Source organism: Oryx dammah, unplaced genomic scaffold, assembly GCF_014754425.2.
Source record: "Oryx dammah isolate SB20612 unplaced genomic scaffold, SCBI_Odam_1.1 HiC_scaffold_25, whole genome shotgun sequence".
NCBI classification, from domain to species: domain Eukaryota; kingdom Metazoa; phylum Chordata; class Mammalia; order Artiodactyla; family Bovidae; genus Oryx; species Oryx dammah.
The window spans coordinates 87,702,502-87,719,889 of NW_024070209.1; the positions used below are offsets into that span (position 1 = coordinate 87,702,502).

At 49.8% G+C, this 17,388-nt stretch overlaps 1 long non-coding RNA gene across 2 annotated transcripts; it reads left to right on the plus strand.

Annotated features, from left to right (window-relative positions):
- The first annotated feature begins 101 nt into the window (after positions 1-101).
- Positions 102-16,225, plus strand: LOC120851899. 2 transcript variants are annotated; one of them, XR_005718434.1, is made up of 3 exons: positions 102-313; positions 3,937-4,013; positions 15,625-16,225. It is a non-coding gene; the product is annotated as an uncharacterized LOC120851899 (long non-coding RNA). The 2 variants fall into 2 exon arrangements; XR_005718435.1 differs by lacking the exon at positions 102-313 and adding an exon at positions 2,319-2,594.
- The last annotated feature ends 1,163 nt before the right edge of the window (positions 16,226-17,388 follow it).

Sequence of the window (17,388 nt, forward strand, 5' to 3'; positions counted from 1 at the left end):
GCGCCGCTCAGGCGGCTGCCATGGCAACCGCGCCGTCACTCAGCGCGCGCGCCCAGCTGATCAATGCCTGCGAGGCCCGGCCGGCCCCGGCGCGCCCCGGCCCCGCCGCCCGGCCCGCGCGCACCTGCAGCCGCCGCGCGTCTTAAGTTTCCAGCGATTTGGGGCAAGGAAGGAGGACCGAGAAGAAAAGAAAAGGGGGGCTGGTTGGGAGAGAAGAAAACATACACACACAAAAAGCCAGGAGAGGGAGAAGAAAGAAATCTTCCTTGTGCAGAGGAGGCGTCATGTGGCTTAGAGGTTGCCAAAGCAAAAGGTTTTGCTTTATTTGTTTTGCAACCGAGGCGCTCAGGGTGGGGCCGGCGCGAGGGGAGGGCTGATGGGGAGAAAGTGACTCTCAGTGAAGGGCAAAAGTGATTTATTCCTTGGGATCCTCACGAGGAGGAGCTGGACTCTCCCAAAATACCTTTGAAGGGCTCCCTCCCGCCCCCACATACTGCCCATCCTCGGAACCTTGGGAGGTTGCCCTAAAAAAAAATAAATAAATAAAAATTCAGATTTTTTTTTTTTTCCTCCCAGGACAGCTCCCTCCCCTCGCCCCCCCTGAGGCTGGAGGATGGGCAGCCGGTTCCCGAGGCTCCCAGCCTCTGCGCGCGGGCGACCCGCGTCTGCGTCCTCATTACCACTACAAAGCCGGGCAGACGTCGCCTGTTTCCAGAGCTGCGCTTTCAGCTGCGAACATCAAGAGGCCAGAAAACATCCAAGTGGGCCCGAGGACGCAGACGCCGCCTCGGTCCTGGCTTTATCTCTAGGGAAAGTTCCATTTTAAGAACCAGATGCCAACATTCCCGGACAGTTTATGGTATCCGGATCCCTCGGGGTGCGCATCCGCGGCTTAGAGTGTTCGCAGCAATTATTTATCGTCTGCCCTGGAGAGGAGGTCCTGAACACGACTGTCCTCGGCGGACCCTGGGGGTGGGGGTGGGGTGAGGACACACGACTGTTCCCGAGCCGGTTATCTGGTTTAGCAGAGTTTGTTGTGGTTTTCGAGGAAACAGCATCTGGGTTACATAAGGATTCAAGTTTTTGCTTTGCTTGTTTATTTAATACCTTGGCAAGAGGGAACGCTCACTGAAACCAGATAACCGAATTTGGGTTTAAAACAGCCTTAGATGAGGGGCAACGAGAGGGGAAGAAAATGAACCAAACCACAAAAAGCAAACCAGGGGATGTTTATTTTTCTCCCTTTTGGAAGTTTTGAAGACCTGCCTAACCTCTTCTCGTCGCGCACAGCTAATAAATTGCATTAACAAAGCGCTTCAGCTACTACCGTGGCTTAGCGGGCATCCCTCCCCCGCGCTGCCCCCACCCCGGCCCTAATTCCTTCTAGGATTCGCGCGCGGTCCTGTTTGCCCAGAGATCTCAAGAGCACCAGGAAAACGGCGTGCTAAATCCAATTGCTTTCAACCGTCTGATCTCCTTGTAGGGAGATCACCTTTCAGCCCCGTTCAAAGAAAGCAAAGTTTGGAAAGTTTGGCGGAGGAGCCGATTTAACTACCAGCACGGCAAATATTTAGTTACAAACACTGTGAAGTGCCCAGATTTGTGGCCGCGTTTGGCTTTCACAAAGGATTTTCCTGTGACTTTTGTTCCGGTCACCAAATTAAAAAAGAAAATTAACTTAAGCGAGAGATAAGGGCTTGGAAAACAATCCCGGACCGCCCGCGAGCTGGCGGGCGCGGGACTGGCGTCGCCGAGTCTGCGCCGCCGTGAAGCGCGCGTCGCGGGGGTCCGGCCCCCGCGGGGAGCCCGGGTCACCGCTCGGACCCCGGGCCGCCGCCCACCGTGGGCCACCCCTCGCGGCACGCAGCGCCCCGGCCGCCGGGCTACCCGCCGGCGTCCGTGGGAAACCGCGGTAACCCTTTCCAGCCAGCGACAAGGGCGGGCTTGTCCGGAATCAGGCTGCATCTTAATATTATAATACTGCCCCCAAAGCAAAACCCGAGGCCCTGCTTGCGAGTCTCTTAACAAGAAACACATTGTGCGCTTTTTTTTTCCGCCTTTTTGGCCGAAGCCACATTGGCGCGCTGGCCACGGTACTGTGAGCCAAGTCCATGACTTCAGAGGGGAGGAACCCGCCTGCCCCGCACCACGTGCGCGCCCGGCCCGGATGGCCACCCCGCCGCGCCCTGCCGCCCTGTCCCGCCAACAGGTCAGGGGCTCCGGCCGGCCCGGGGCGCACTCGGCGGACACGCGTCCTGCGCCCACGGCGCTCTGGCCCCTGCCTTTTCTCGACCCGGGGAGGTACCCAGGAGGCGCCAGTGCGGGTAACTGAGCGCTGGCCGCTCTAGTCGGCTGGTGGAGATGCTTTATTTTAAAATAACTTTGACAGCCTTCTATGTCCCCCACCCCCAAGTCCTTGGGGCTTTTGCTCCCAGGTTCTACCATCCCTCTTCCCTAAAAAGGACAATTTACAGTATACCTTCTCTCAACTGGAAATAGCCCGAGGGTTCTGCAAGCCCTCTGACCCCTGTCACATGTCACTGCTGTCCCTGTCCAGAGGAGGTGACAGGATCTAGGGCTGCATTTTCAGGGAGGTGAGTGCTGGGGACCTGTGGGGGCGCCCCGGGAGGAGCAGTCGTGGGCACCCACCCTCAGCCTGGTGGTGATCACGCTGTCTTCCCAGCGCTGCTGATGTCAGGACCCTCATCTGTTTCGATGCCAACGCTGCCCATCAACCAGACTCTGCCGGTTGAATTAAGTGGTCCATTTCATCTTAACCATTTCTGCCTTTCTGGGAGTCTTTGCGAAGAGCACAGATACATTACATTTCAAAGCAAAAAGGGAACCGTGATGACCTTCTTTATTTAAAAATTTTTATTGGAGTACAGTTGATTTATGGGGCTTCCCAAGTGGCTCAGTGGTATAGAATCTGCCTGCCAGTGCAGGAGAGGCAGGCAGGAGACCTGGTTAGATAGCTGAGGGACAAGATCTGGTGAAGGATATGGCAACCCCCTCCAGTTTTCTTGCCTGGAGAGTCCCATGGACAGAGGAGCCTGGTGGGCTACAGTCCATGAGGTTGCAAGAGTCAGACACCATTTAGCAACTGAGCTCCGGCACACACATACGCACACAACTGATTTACAATGCTGTGTGAGTTTCTAGTGTATAGCAAAGTGAATCAGTTACACATATGTATGTATCCACTCTTTTTTTAAGATTCTTTTCCATATAGGCCATTACCCAGTATTGAGTAGAGTTCCCTGTGCTCTACAGTAGGTTTCTTTTTTTTTTTTAAGTCTTTATTTTCATTTTCTTCTGTAATGTATGTGTGTGTGCGTATGTGTGCGTGTGTTAGTCACTTAGTCCTGTATGTTTTTTGCGACCCCATGAATTATAGCCCACCAGGCTTCTCTGTCCATGGGGATTCTCCAGGCAAGAATACTGGAGTGGGTTGCCATTTCCTTCTCCTACAGTAGGTTTTTATTATTATTATTATTATTATTATTAGTTATCTAGTATATATATATAGTAGTGTGTATCTGTCAGTCCCAATCTCTCAGTTTTATCCCCCTAACCCCCTTATCCCCTGGTAACCATGAGCTTGTTTTCTAGTGATGGCCCTCTCTAAAGGGAGGTTAATTGTTCACACTGGGTAAGAACAATCATTTACAAGCTCATGACAGCTTGCCTGTTTTGCTCTTCATTTTGCCCCCAAGAGTTAGGAGGGGCAGATGCTGCCTCCATTTTACAAAAGAAGCTGAGGCATAGAAGAGTGACATACGCCTGTGTGAGCCCACACTCCCTAGAACAGTACCTGTGATGATCCAGAGGTGTGTGACCTTGACCCCAGGTGGGATGTCAATTACTTCTTTACCCTTGAAATTTGTTCCAGTCCTGCAGGGAATTCATAAAACACTTTGCTTTCCCCTTCCTCAGGTATTAACATAGAGGGACTGAGCCTCTCTACTGACAGAAGTTCAACTCAGGTCTGAGGACTTCACTTCTTAGTGCAGGTAACCTTTACAGACAGAGTCCTGGGGCCCACATCTCTAGAAATTCTGCTTAACTGGATTTGGTGAGCAGCCAAGGAAACGCTGAGGAGACATGGATGCAGGTGCTGCGGGTTCCACACTGACGGAATGACAGGTAATCTGTGAAATCAGTCCTGCGGCAGGCGCGGTTTGCCTCTTGAGGACCTGTGCATATTTGTTTTTGGAAAGCTGAAGGAAAGGAAGACAAGGGGTATGTTGCATTTGCCCCATCTTTACTTTCTCCCTTGTTTGTTCTTCCTGATGTTCCAGTAGTCTTTTTTTTAGAAGGAAATTTTAAAAAGTTTTTTTTTTTTTTAATTTATTCGTTGGCTGTGCTGGGTCTTCGTTGCGGCACGTGGACTTTCTTTAGCAGCTGCGAGTGGGGCTGCTCTCCAGTTGCGGTGCACGGGCTTCTCACTGCAGTGGCTTTTCCTGGGGCAGAGCATGGGCTTCAGGGGCATGTGCTTCAGTAGTTGCTGCAGGTGGGCTCAGCTGCTCCGAGGCGTGTGGAATCTTCCTGGACAAGGGATCAAACCTGTGCCCCCCACGTTGGCAGGTGGATTCCCAACCACTGGACCACCAAAGATGTCCTTTTTAAAATATTCATTTATTTGGCTACACCAGGTCTTAGTCGTGGCACGTGGGATCTAATCTCCTGACCAGGGATCAAACTCCTCTGTTGGGATCATGGAGTCTTAGCCACTGGACCATCAAGGAAGTCCCTCCAGTTTGCTTTCTTTTATTATTTCCTTTCTTATTCAAGGGCATCCTTTAGACATTTTTTAAGGGTAGGTCTGCCGGTGACAAGCTCTCTCAATTTTCCTGCGTCTGAGAAGGTCTTGTTATCCTCTTGATTCCTGATAGATGTTTTGCTGGATCTAGACTTCTGGGCTAACCCACTCCAGTGTTTTTGCCTGGAGAGTCCCAGGGACGGGGAGCCTGGTGGGCTGCCGTCTATGGGGTTGCATGGAGTCGGACACGACTGAAACGACTTAGCAGCAGTAGCAGACTTCCGGGCTAGAATTCTTCCCACATTTGGCATGCTATGCCACTTTAGCCTCTATGGTTTCTGATGAGAAATCTGATGTTTCTCAAATTGTTTTTTCCTTTGTAAATAAGATGCTTTTTCTCCCTGTTCTTTGTATCTTCAGTTTTTAGAAACGTGTCCATGATGTATCTTGGCAAGGATTTCTTTGTTTTTCCATTTTGAAGGTGTCTCAGCTTTTTGACTCTGTAGGTTTAAGTCTTTTGCCAAATTAGAAAGTTTTTCAGCCATTATTTCTTAACATACTTTGTCAGCCCCTCCCTCCTTCTCCTCTCCTTCTGGGGCTCTGATGACAAGAATGTTAGGTCTTTTCTTATAGTCCCACAGGTTTGTGAGGCTGTCCTTTTGTGTGTGTGTGGACAGAGTCGGACATGAATGAAGCGACTTAGCAGCAGCAGCAGCAGTGAGTGTTTTGCTTTGGCTATTGTACTTTTCATTTTGAAATTTTCCATTTGGTTCTTGTCTATATCTTTTATTTCTTTACTGAGATTTTCTGTTTTTTTCCATTGTTTGGAGAGTATTCAGAATTCCTCCTTGAAAGACATTTCTTTTTTTTTTTTTTTTTGCGGCTGCTATAAAACCCTTAATAGTTAATTCCAACATCATGTCAACTCAGTGTTGGCAACTGTATTCTTTTCCCATTCAGTTGAGCTTTTCCTGTTTCTTAGAAAGAAGAGTGATGTTTGTTTGAAACTTGTTTGGACTTTTTGGGTGTTATGAAACTCTGGATCTTATTTCCATCTTCTGTGAGAGCAAGTCTTTGCCGCCACCACCCTGGCTGGAGGCGAGGGGTAGGGGTGGGGGGAGATGGGCCTCGGCTTCATCCTTCATGGAGGAGGGTGAAGACCTCTTGGTTCCGGAAGGGTGTGAATGCTCCAGCTCCCCACCCAACTCCTGCTGAGACCAGCCTGTGGGGAGGGGAGCAGGGCCTGGTTACTGCTGGGTGGGGGTGAGTCCAGGCTCCCATGTGATCTCTGTTGACACTCTTGAGGGGGCTTCTTGCCGAGGAACACCGCTACTCCCCACCCCACCATCTGTATCACCACCCTGTCGTGGAGCGAGGCTGAGATACAGGCTCTCCACTTGGCCTTTGTGATGGGGGTACAGTTGGTGCCTCCGCTCTATCTGTGGTGCTTCTTTAGAGTCACATAATTATTGTCTGGAAGTTTGCTGTGTTACCAGGCTGCCTCGTTCCTGATCTGCTGCTTGAGAGTGTAGGCTTTTCTTTTTCTTTTCAGTGTCCACTGATGCTTCTGGGTACCTACTTCCCCAGCCCCTGATCCAAGATATAAGAAGCACAAAGAAAACCCAGGGAAAACATCACCATGTCCTTCCTCAGCCCCCAGAGTCAGCAGCTAGTGCACTTGTCTTCGCCTCTCAGAGTCTCCCATGTCTGTTTTCTCGCTGACCTCCAGGGTTCTTAGCTCTCCTTGGCAGGAGGAATGAGAAGTACATCTACTCCATCTTGCCTGGAATAGAAGTACCAAATGTTTATCATTTAATGAAATAAAGAACATGAAGCAGTGGTCTCTATTTGAAGAAAACTATTCACATTTCTTTATTGCTTGGGCTTGCAAGTGCTTTCCCAGGTACATTATTTCATCAAGTCCTGGATTTTAAAAAAATTAAAAATATGACTTAACTGTTGTTTTCATCAAGCCCAACCGGGCCCTGACAGCAGGTGTGTAGAGGCATCCTTACGTCTGATGGTTGTCGAGTCTCCAGTCTGAATGAGTACTGTCCTCGCCCTTGGCTGGAAGAATTGCTTAGAATTCTTTTCAGTGGAGTCTGATTCGTTCCACTAGCACTGTCTGGGTCCCGGCTAGCTGGACAAGCTGGAGGGATCGTTCCCCTCCCTTGGCAGGGGCCTGCTCATGTTGCTAAAGCTGCTGGCTCTCCGGCTCTATCATTTCTCCCTGGCAGATCCAGCCCCAGTTGCATGTCTGCTGGGCACCTAGCTCAGAGGGGCCCCATGCCTGGGGGTTAATGCTCTGCAGGTGTTATCTCGAGAGTCTTAACAATTCTTTCAGTTGTGTTTTCTGAGGGATATCTGATGGGAAAATGGAGTTTGTACTGGGGGTTGGTGCCTGGACCGAATGGGGGTCCCATCTTCCTACCTCCCTGGGTTCTCGCCACTTGTTCCCTGCCTCTTGCTGATCCACCACTGCTCCCCTATCTGCGGGAACCTAGGACTGGGGGCAGGAAAGATCAGAGTGGGTGAGTGTGGCCCACATGCTGAGTTGAATACCAGGGCCCTGGGCACCTGTGTCTTTATTTGCGTAAGTATCCTTGTGACCAAGAGAATGCCATTAAATCACAAATGAACCTTGATGACAAGGAGAGAGAGATGTAGAAGAAAAGAAGAATTCTTTTTTTCTGCTGCTTGAATGAGGTGGGTGGGCTGCACTTTGACTTTGCAGTGGTCCCTGAAATTTATTTAGCTTGTCTTTCACTGATAGCTTTTGAGGTCACTACTCTCCAAGGATGCCCCTTAATGAACTATGCTTCCAAGAGTTCAATGTGGGTGTCATCCTTCCCAGACTGGACCTGGGGAGGCCCTGTACACCCAGGAGAATGCAGTGGGTGTGGTCCTGTGTGATTCTCCAGGTTACCGTCAAGGACGGGGGTTAGTGGTGAATCAGGGTTTCTAAGTATAATCTTACATATGCCTTGTAGCTGTAATCATTGATAACTTATTTCGGCTTTTCCCCCCTGGAATTTTTATAACAAATGATTTACAATACACAAAATAAGTGTATCTCCACGTTTAACAAAAACACCTTACTTTTTAAAACTGTCTGATGTTTTATTTGACATCGTGGAGCATGTATTCATGTATAGTGTGAGTCTGGCTTCCCCGGTGGCTCAGTGGTAAAGAATCCACTTCCCAATACAAGAGCTGCAGCAGACATGAGTTCGATATCTGTGTTGGGAAAAACCCTGGAGGAGGAAATGGCAACCCACTCCAGTACTCTTGCCTGGGAAATCCCACGGACAGAGGAGCCTGGCGGACTACAGTCCATGGGGTTGGACACGGCTGAGGGTGCACACACATAGTGTGGGTCCATTTTTAACCAGTCAGAATCCCTGATAACTTTCCCCTGATGTATTGAGTTTATCACCATAATGGATCACTGTATTTTTTGAACCCAAACCAAGTAGGATAAATGGCCTGACTGACTCCAGGGCCCTGGAGAGGACGGAAAAGCTGGGCAGGAGAGGAAGGTGACCATCCATGGACCGCCCCACCACCCCAGCCTTTTTGGCATGGGAGTAAGAGCATCTGGGGCCCCCAGACATTCTAGAAACTGTATCATAGGAACATCTCATCACTTCTCAGCATCAAGATCTTAAGGTGATTTTGGTGTTTTTCTTTACATGTCATGGATTTGAGTGTGGAGCCATCGGGCTTCCTAGTTGGGCCCAGGTTCTTCATCCCATTGTCTCACTGATTTGACTTCCAGGTACCCCTGGGGATACTGTTTTCCCCCTGAAAGACCCTGTTGGCATGAGGACTCTAAGGTTGAGTACCAAGAAAGAGGCTGGAGCCCTCTGACAGTGGCTGTTGGCAGCTGCCAGAATGCTGCCATCTGTCTTCCTGTGATGCCATCTCAGGGTGGTCATTTTGGTCCTAAGAGTGGAGTCAGGAGAGGGCTACAGTTCGTGAAGTCCTGCCCGGAAGCCCTGAGCCCTGCTTTCCCAGAGATCTTGGCCTGATCTCCATAAACCCTATAAGATCCTTCGGGTGGGACCAGCTCACTCTCCATCTCATCTGGCAGGAAACCGCCCTGTCACCCGTCCTGTCGATGCAGCCAGCAGGCGGGAGCCAGAATCTGGGTCTGTCCTGATGTCAGAGTCTCCTCTCTGCCCTAAGTTACTTAATAAGACTTTCCAAAGTGTATTCAATCCATTTAACTATCATCGCGAGAAATGCTTGCTTAAAAAAAAAAAAGAAAGAAACACTGACAATGGATATTTTACAAGCATTTGAAACATAACATTTTGAAATAAAATATTCCTAACCATCCTCACCATGTCTTAGGGTCCCAGTGAGCTAATGGTTGCCGGTAGGAACAAAAGCCCATGCACAGTAGGTGGGGCTAGAAGATGTGATGCTGAGACTGGAGCATCCCTGAGTGCAGGTGGTCCTCAAGGTAGCCTCCCCATGGGGAGCCCCCAGCACTGCCGCCCGTGGTATGTGATGTGGGAGGCGCGCAGGCCCTTCTGACTGAGAATCCGGATGGTAACAGCACCTCGCTCTGGATGGCATTTTGAACATCCTCTGCCACCCGCTCCTCCTTTTACCTTCAGTCTTCCCCAGCATCAGGGTCTTTTCCAATGAACTGGCTCTTTGCATCAGGTGGCCAAAGTATTGGAGTTTCAGTGCGCGTCACACACAACACCTGGAAGAATGTAAATGCTCGGTAAACATGGCTGGCGGACAAAATGCACCCCACATTTCAGGTGCACAGTGAATACTTTTTTTTAAGTGTGAGTGAGTCCCTGTACTTTACCTGGTAAGTCTAGTCTAAGCCTTCTCGGTAAATATGACTCACAGCAGCAAGTGCTCCTTATGAAAGAACTAAGACATCCATAAAGAAATAGAAACTGGCACTTACGTTTACTAAGCTCTGACTAGTTAAAATAACTGAGAGAGAAGATGTCTTTCAGTAAACTTGCAGGATTCAGAGTAAAAGAGTTCTAATTTGGAGTCCTTGGGGACCAGAATGGCCAGAAGTGAACTTCAGAGGGTTTATTTAAAAAGCTGCAACTTCAAAGATGGACAGGTCCACGGGCCCCTCCCGCCTCTCTGCACAGGCCGGCTGGTTGTTTCCGTTACAAATTGATTTCCAGGGTAATACCCCTGAGGCCTGTCTCCCACGTGAGATAGGAGTCGAGACTCCAGCAACCCCCCCAGGTCATGTCTGCTGATCCAGGCCCAGCTCACGCACAGCTCAGGGTGTTTCTCGCTCCAAGTCTACAGTGGGTGCCAGGATGGGGAGGCATCTTTCAGGCACTTGGTCTCTGCTTGATTCAGTGGCTCAGCCTTACTCACCCTGCACTTCCAAGGCGTCTGAGCTCATCTGCACAGAGCCAGAAGCAGGGAGAACTTGGAGAGCCCCGTGGGGAAGCACTTGGCTGGATTTATGGATCAGGCCTGGATTTGGCTCAGAACACTGAACTTATCCCCTGGGCTTGGACTGCGATCTTTCAGTGTCAGCACTGCTGACACTTGGGCTGATGGCTCTAAGTTGTGGGGGGCTGTCCTGAACAGGATGTGCCCTGGCCTTTCCCCACTAGTAGCTGTTGTTCAGTTGCTCAGTTGTATTCAACTCTTTGTGACCCCGTGGACTGTAGCCCACCAGGCTTCCCTGTCCTTCACCACCTCCCAGAGTTTGCTCAAACTCCTGTCCACTGAGTCCATGTTGCTATCTAACTATCTCATGGTTAACCGGCCACTACTCCTTTTATCTTCAGTCTTCCCCAGCATCATGGTCTTTTCCAATGAATTGGCTCTTTGCATCAGGTGGCCAAAGTATTGGAGTTTCAGTTTCAGCTTCAGTCCTTCCAGTGAATATTCACGGTTGATTTCCTTTAGGATGGACTGGTTGGATTTCCTTGTGGTCCAAGGGACTCTGAAGAGTCTTCTCCAGCATCACCTCCCACTAGCTCCTCATAGAAATCCCTCTCTCTGTCAATGGTGACAACCAAAGATGTCTCCAGACATTGCTAGATGTCTCCTGGGGGGCGCGGAGCAAAGTCACCCTGGCTGAGAACCGCTGTCTCTTCGCCCCACCTGACTGCAGGGAGGCTGGGAAAGGTAGCCCAGACTTCTGATCGGGAAGAAAAGAAAGCTCATTTAGATCCTGTTGGCCAGGATCTAATGACCTTGGGCGGTTCTTCTGGTGCTGTGGGGACACTGGAGGGGCCCAGTGCAGAGCCATTTCTGTGGGTGAGGGGGTCGGTAGCAAAGCCTGAGGGATGGGACAGGAGCTGCACGGGACAAGGAGGGCATCTGGAAACCAGCTGCCAGTGTGGTCAACAGCTCTCCTGAGTGTTTATTTGTGAGCAGATGAAGAGGAAATGACCAAATGAAGAGGAATATCCCCATCATTCTCAAACACTTACTTAAAAGATGTGACTGAGTTCCCAGGCTGCCCTGGGGTGGGAATGGAGGTGACCAGCTGCCGTGTCACAGGGAGGGGGCTTTGATGTCCTTGTCTCACTTGAGGACCCTTCTCAGAATGGATTGGGGTTCCCAGAGGTAAAAATCTGGAATTTGCTGTCTTCCCGGGAAGGGGCTGTCATCTGGAAGCCCGGTGAAAGGGTTATTCCATCGCCCACGTGGCGTGCTGTGTGTGCACGTGATTATGCCTGGAAGAGGAAACATGTAGGAAGTTGTTTTCATAGCTTCTTTTTATTAGCGTTTATATGCGTTAATGAGCATGCAAACAGATCTGGCAAAAATGTCGGTAGTAAAACAACCAATATGGTCTTAAAGAGGGAAGTCACCAGCTTGTGAGTAATCAGATCTTACCTTAGCTGGAAAAGAAGACAGGTCTTCCAAGCTCAGATATGCAGCCACTGTGAGTTATGGTATAGTAAAATAGGGCTCAAAGACAGGTTCCCTCCCACTGACCCACCCATTCACCCATCCACCCACCCCCCCACCCATCCATCCACCCACTCATTCATTCATCCATCCACCCACTCATTCACCCATCCATCCATCCACCCACCCACCCATCCATCCACCCACCCATCTACTCACCCATTCACCCAGCCATCCACTCACCCACCCATCCACCCATCCATCCACTCACTCACCCACTCACCCATTCACTCATTCATCCACTCACCCACCTGTCCATCTATTCACCCATCCACCCACCCATCTATACCATAGATCCATCCAGTATTTACTGAACACCTACTATGTATCAGGCACTTTTCCAAGAACTTGAGTATCATCAGTGAACAAAATTGATAACCATCCTGACCACCAGGATGTTACATCCTATTGGGGAGAGATAAACAAAATTGTTGAGAAAATCACAGAGGTTATTAGAAGGTGATGAAGACTGGCAAGAAAGCAGGGATGGGAATATGCAGTGCCAGTAACAAGGCACAAAAGTGGCCATTTCAAATAGGGTGGTCCTGGTAGGCTGTATGGAGGAGGTGACGTTTGAGCAGAGCCTGGAAGAAAGCAGTCTCCCCAGTCACATTGCTGGAACTTGAGTACAGTAAAGGAGGAGAGGGCTGGGCACTCGTTAGCCTGTACCTGATCCCAACAACAACCCAACAGAAACAGCTACAGATTTAGGGGCTCTGCTTTAGTGTGAGTCAGAAGCTGAGACTCAGAGAGGCTAAGTAACAAGTTTAAGGTCACAGAGCCACTGAGTGTCAGGGTTAGGGAGTAAAGCCCGGGATGATAGATACACTTTCTGTGCATTTTTCAGTCAAGTATGGGGAAGATAGTGAGGAAAGTTATTCTCGAGTGGGAGAGGGTAACAAAACTCGTAGGCCACGTTTCCACGTTTGCTCAGGAATTGAGGGTCATTTAGGCACTGGTGGGACTTGGCTGTTTTGTTCTTGAAAGCAGAGCCGGAGAAAAGCCAACTGGAATGATTTGGAAGCGTCTGGAATCTATGGATTTGTAGATCCGCCCCCACCCTGCCTCTACCTAACCTGAGGGTAGGGAGATTAGGGCTGAGAGTACTTTACACTTTTTCACAAGATTCCTGGGCAATCCTGGGATCATGTTTTAGGGAACACTCCTGGGATCCCCAGCTTCTTAGCAGAGGTAGAAAGATGATCACAGAACCTGCATTTTAGATAAGATCTTCCAGGCGATTCTTACGGCCAAAAAGTGACTAGAAGCGGCCGTTTTGTTATCCCATGAAGGTTCCGACTTGGGGACGTTGAAGGAACTATAGGTAATAACCACTCAAACTTACCCATTTCCATTTAAATACACAGCTACTCATAATTAAAGTCAATTCGTTTATTGACTTTTGAATGTATGCCATACAGTAGTCACACAATGTCACAGTGCTTAGTCACTCAGTTGTGTTTGACTCTTTGTGGCCCCATGGACTGTAGCCCACCAGGCTCTGTCCATGGGATTTCCCAGACAGGAATATTGGAGTGCATTGCCGTTCCCTTCTCCATGGGATCTTCCCAACCCAGGGATCGAATCTGGGTCTCCTGTATTGCAGGCAGATTCTTTACTATCTGAGCCACCAGGGAAGCCTCATACAATATTGGACAGGACAAATTACAAAAAAAAAACAACAACAATGTAAGCAATCCTTATCTTTTGCTGGTGATAAAATTCTGTTTTTTATTTTTTATTTTTATCTAACACTGTTTCTGTCTACATATGTCTTTAGTCCTGCTCATTGCTCTGGCTTCATCTCAGCTATGCTCTTCTGTAGGCAAAGTTCTAGAAATTCAGTATTAACAGGACTTTACTATTTGGTGAGAGCCATGCTGCTTTGGCCCCTTGTGGAACCTTGGCCTGATTCGTCCAGCTCTGCCGTCCCCTCCCCGTCCCTCCAGGGAGGCCTGGCCGAGGCTGCCTCAGCTGTTTTGGTTGCCCTCTTTCCGGATTTCTCCGGGTGAGTGACTCAGCATGACTCAGCATTTAGGGGAGCCAGAATATTCTTCCATGCAGCCAGCATATGGTGAACATTCACACTGCTTGGAAAAATCATTGTAAATGAAACACACAGGAGAAAAAAAAAAAAAAGGCCCAGATTTCTTCACACCCAAATGAGACATTGGGTCAAGGATGAGGAGGACAAGTTGAGAAAGGGCCGTCCGGCTGGGGCCCCAGAGCAGAGTGGCTGCCTCAGAGGTGAGCTGGGGAGAAAGAAGCAATGACACCTGGCCTTCCAGGTGGAGAGGGGCCCAAGTGGCCCTCCTGTGAACAAGAAGACAGCTGGCCACGAAAAAACCAATGCAAGTGCATTCATTTATTGTGGGGGAAAGTGCCCTTTATTCCCGACTTTTAAGCTCAGTGAATCTTTAGCTTCTCTTCGTCCCTTTTTCTTTCTCAGTGGCATGAAGGCATGGCTCTTTAAAAGGGCCACCGAGCCGCTGACACTTGGCAGTCTCTCCAAGTGGGATTTTGAGGCTGTGAATCCTGCCGGGAGGGCCCTTCTGACACCCCTCCTTGGAAAGCTGGCGCAAGCTCTCAGACGGTTTCTAGGGTCATTGTGTTAAGCCTCTGGTTAAAGAACAGCCGCTTTGAAGCAGCTGGTTTGGGCTGGCCTCCTCGTCCCGGGATGGTTTCTCGGTATTTGGTGCTCACGTGACTGAGAACATACACTGGATTCCTCGCCTTTTAGAGTGTGCTGTTTTCTTCATCTGAAGTAGCTTGTTATGCTTCAGAAAGATTTTGCTTTTTAGGTCATAAAGTGGAGCTTGAAAACTGGAAGAGGCTTTTTTTTTTTTTTTTTTTTTTGCATGTGTATGTTTTGTTTTAATGTCTTGACTCTGTGCTGAATGCTTGAAGGGTCTTGGAGCAAGAGATGGGAACTTGAAGCTGGCGTGCAGAGGTTCTGTAGGATGTCCAGCCCATGCTAAGGGAGTGGCATTGAAGGGTCAGTCATTGAAGGGTCAGTCTTGGGTGGGGTTAAGCCCTGAGGCAGATGGACTGGGTGGCTTTCAGGCAATCACTCTCTCTCCTGCCAACCTGGTTTGGTTCTTTGAACAACAGCTAATGCCCTTGGAACATTCTCACAGAATAAGCTCCCTGAGAGCAGGGCCTGGTTCATCCTTTATACCCCGGTATCCCAATACCAATGGAGAAGGAAATGGCAACCCACTCCAGTGTTCTTGCCTGGAGAAACCCAGGGACAGGAGGGGAGCCTGGTGGGCTGCCGTCTATGGGGTCGCAAAGAGTCAGACACGGCTGAAACGACGCAGCAGCAGCAGCAGCACCCCAATACCAATAAAGAAGGAAATGGCAACCCACTCCAGTATTCTTGCCTGGAGAATCCCATGCACAGAGGAGCCTGCCAGGTTACAGTCTGTGGGGTCACAAAGTTGGACATGACTGAGCACGTATACACCTCTGCGTGATATATAAATAGATAACCAGCAGAGACCTACTGTATAGCACAGGGAACTCTACTCAACATTTTGTAACAACTCATAAGGGAAAAGAATATGAAAAAGAATACCCACATACTGAATCACTTTGCCTTGCACCTGAAACTAACATGATATTGAAAATCAGCTACACTTCCATTTTTAAAAAAGAAAAGTTCTCTACATCGAAGAGCATTCAGCGATTCTTACTCTGAAACAAGGGATCAAGGACTACCCTGGTGGTCCAGTGGCTAAGACTCTGTGTTCCCAATGCAAGGGGCCTGGATTCTGGCCTGTGTTCGATCCCTACCGCCAGGGAACTAGATCCCCTGTGCCACAACTAAGATCTGTTGCAGCCGAATAAAAAGTAAATAGTAAGTAAAAAAAGCATAGGATGCCATTTGAAAAAAAAAAAAAAGACATCAGTGTTTCCACTTCCTCCCAAATCAGCAGGAACATGGCAATGAGAAGACCTGCATGTGTACTGAAAAATGTTTGCTGAGCAAGGGGTCCCAGGGAGAAGCAAGTGCTGAAGAACACAGCGCCGAACGGAAGTGCCGGACATCCACCGCTGAGCAAGGACTGTGAAACCATTCACAGATGGATTTTGACTCGTTAGGGAATAGATACCAAATGTTTTTTGATCCTGTCAGGATCAAGAGAAAAATCAGTAACTTAGTGATTACTTTAAAAAAATAATTTATTTATTTATTTTAATTGGAAGCTAATTACTTTACAGTATTGTAGTGGTTTTTGCCATACATTGACATGAATCAGTCATGGGTGTACATGTGTCAGTGATTGCTTTCTAAAAACATGTGATACTCACATGGCCTGAGTTTCATTTTGTTGTTTAATTTTTAACCGATAGCACTTCCTTCCAGCTTGCTTCTGAAAGAAAATTGTATTTAGAGGTGACCTGCTGTTTACTAGAGTAGAGGGAAGACAACATAGGACTTCTCAAAGCTGTCCCAGTTTTTCTTACATCGTACCGTTCCCCTGCCCCCACCATGTAAAGCCTTTTGGAAATTTGAGTAAATGTCAGCTCTGATGTCTGTCGCATTCCGCTTCCCTCCACTACTATGGACTGTTTGTGTCCCCCACAAATTCATTATGTTGAAGCCCCACACCCCAGTGTGATGGTCTTTGCAGGTGGTCCTTTGGGAGGTGGTCAGGATTAGATGGGGTCGTGCGGGTGGGGCTCTCATGGTGGGCTCAGTGTCCTTCTAGTTCAGTGGGTAAAGAACCCACCTGCAATGTAGGAGACATGGGTTCAATCCCTGGGTCAGGAAGATCCCCTGGAGAAGGAAATGGCAACCCACTCCAGTATTCTTGCCTGGAGAATCCCATGGACAGGTGGGCTACAGTCGAGAAAAAGTCGGACACGACTGAAGCGATTAAACCACAACAGCCACGACAAAGAGGAGGCGCCAGGGAGCCCTCGGCCCCCACCCCATGTGAAGAGTGGCTGCAGCCCTGAGGAGGGCAGAGGGCTCTTGCCAGGTCCTGGACCCACTGACGCCGTGATTTAGGACTTCCAGCTTCCAGAACCGTGAGAAGAAATGTTTGTCTTTTAAGCCCCAGACTGTGCACTGTTGGGACAGCAGCCTGAGCTGCTACCCGACAAACGCTCCCCGCCTCAGACCTGGGCCCCGCCCTCCGAGTGCTGCTCCGTCTGGGAAGTCGTGGCTGCCGGGGGCCCAGGACCAGACATCTGACCCCTCACCGCTGCCCCTGCCCCCTGGGTCGTGTCCCGACTCTGGCCCTCAGGTCGTGCCCTGGCCTGTTGTCCAGCCTGAGCTCCTGCCCTGCGTGCTTGCTGCCCCTGGGACACCGGTTCACTCTTGCGCTGGGTGGGGGTTTGCTGGCGTCCATCCAGCTCTCTGGGGCTCCCTTCCTGCCCCCTGAAGGTGGCCCCAAGTGTGGCCATTTGAGAAATGCCACTTCCTCTGGAATCTTCCCTAGCCCACCGGGCCCCCCTTCCTCAGGGCTGTCTGCACTGGACTGGGCTGTTTCCTGCTCGAGTCCCGTGAGCTCTTCAGCAGAGGGTCTGCGGTGGCCCGTGACCCCGATGGGGAGCTCTGACCACGGTCCCTTCAGGCAGAGCGGTGTCCAGTGGGCAGGACTGTCTCGTCTCCACCAGGGCGCTAGGGCTAAGGCACTAGGCTTGAAGTGTGACCTTGACCTCAGCGCTGCCGGGAATATCAGGGATGC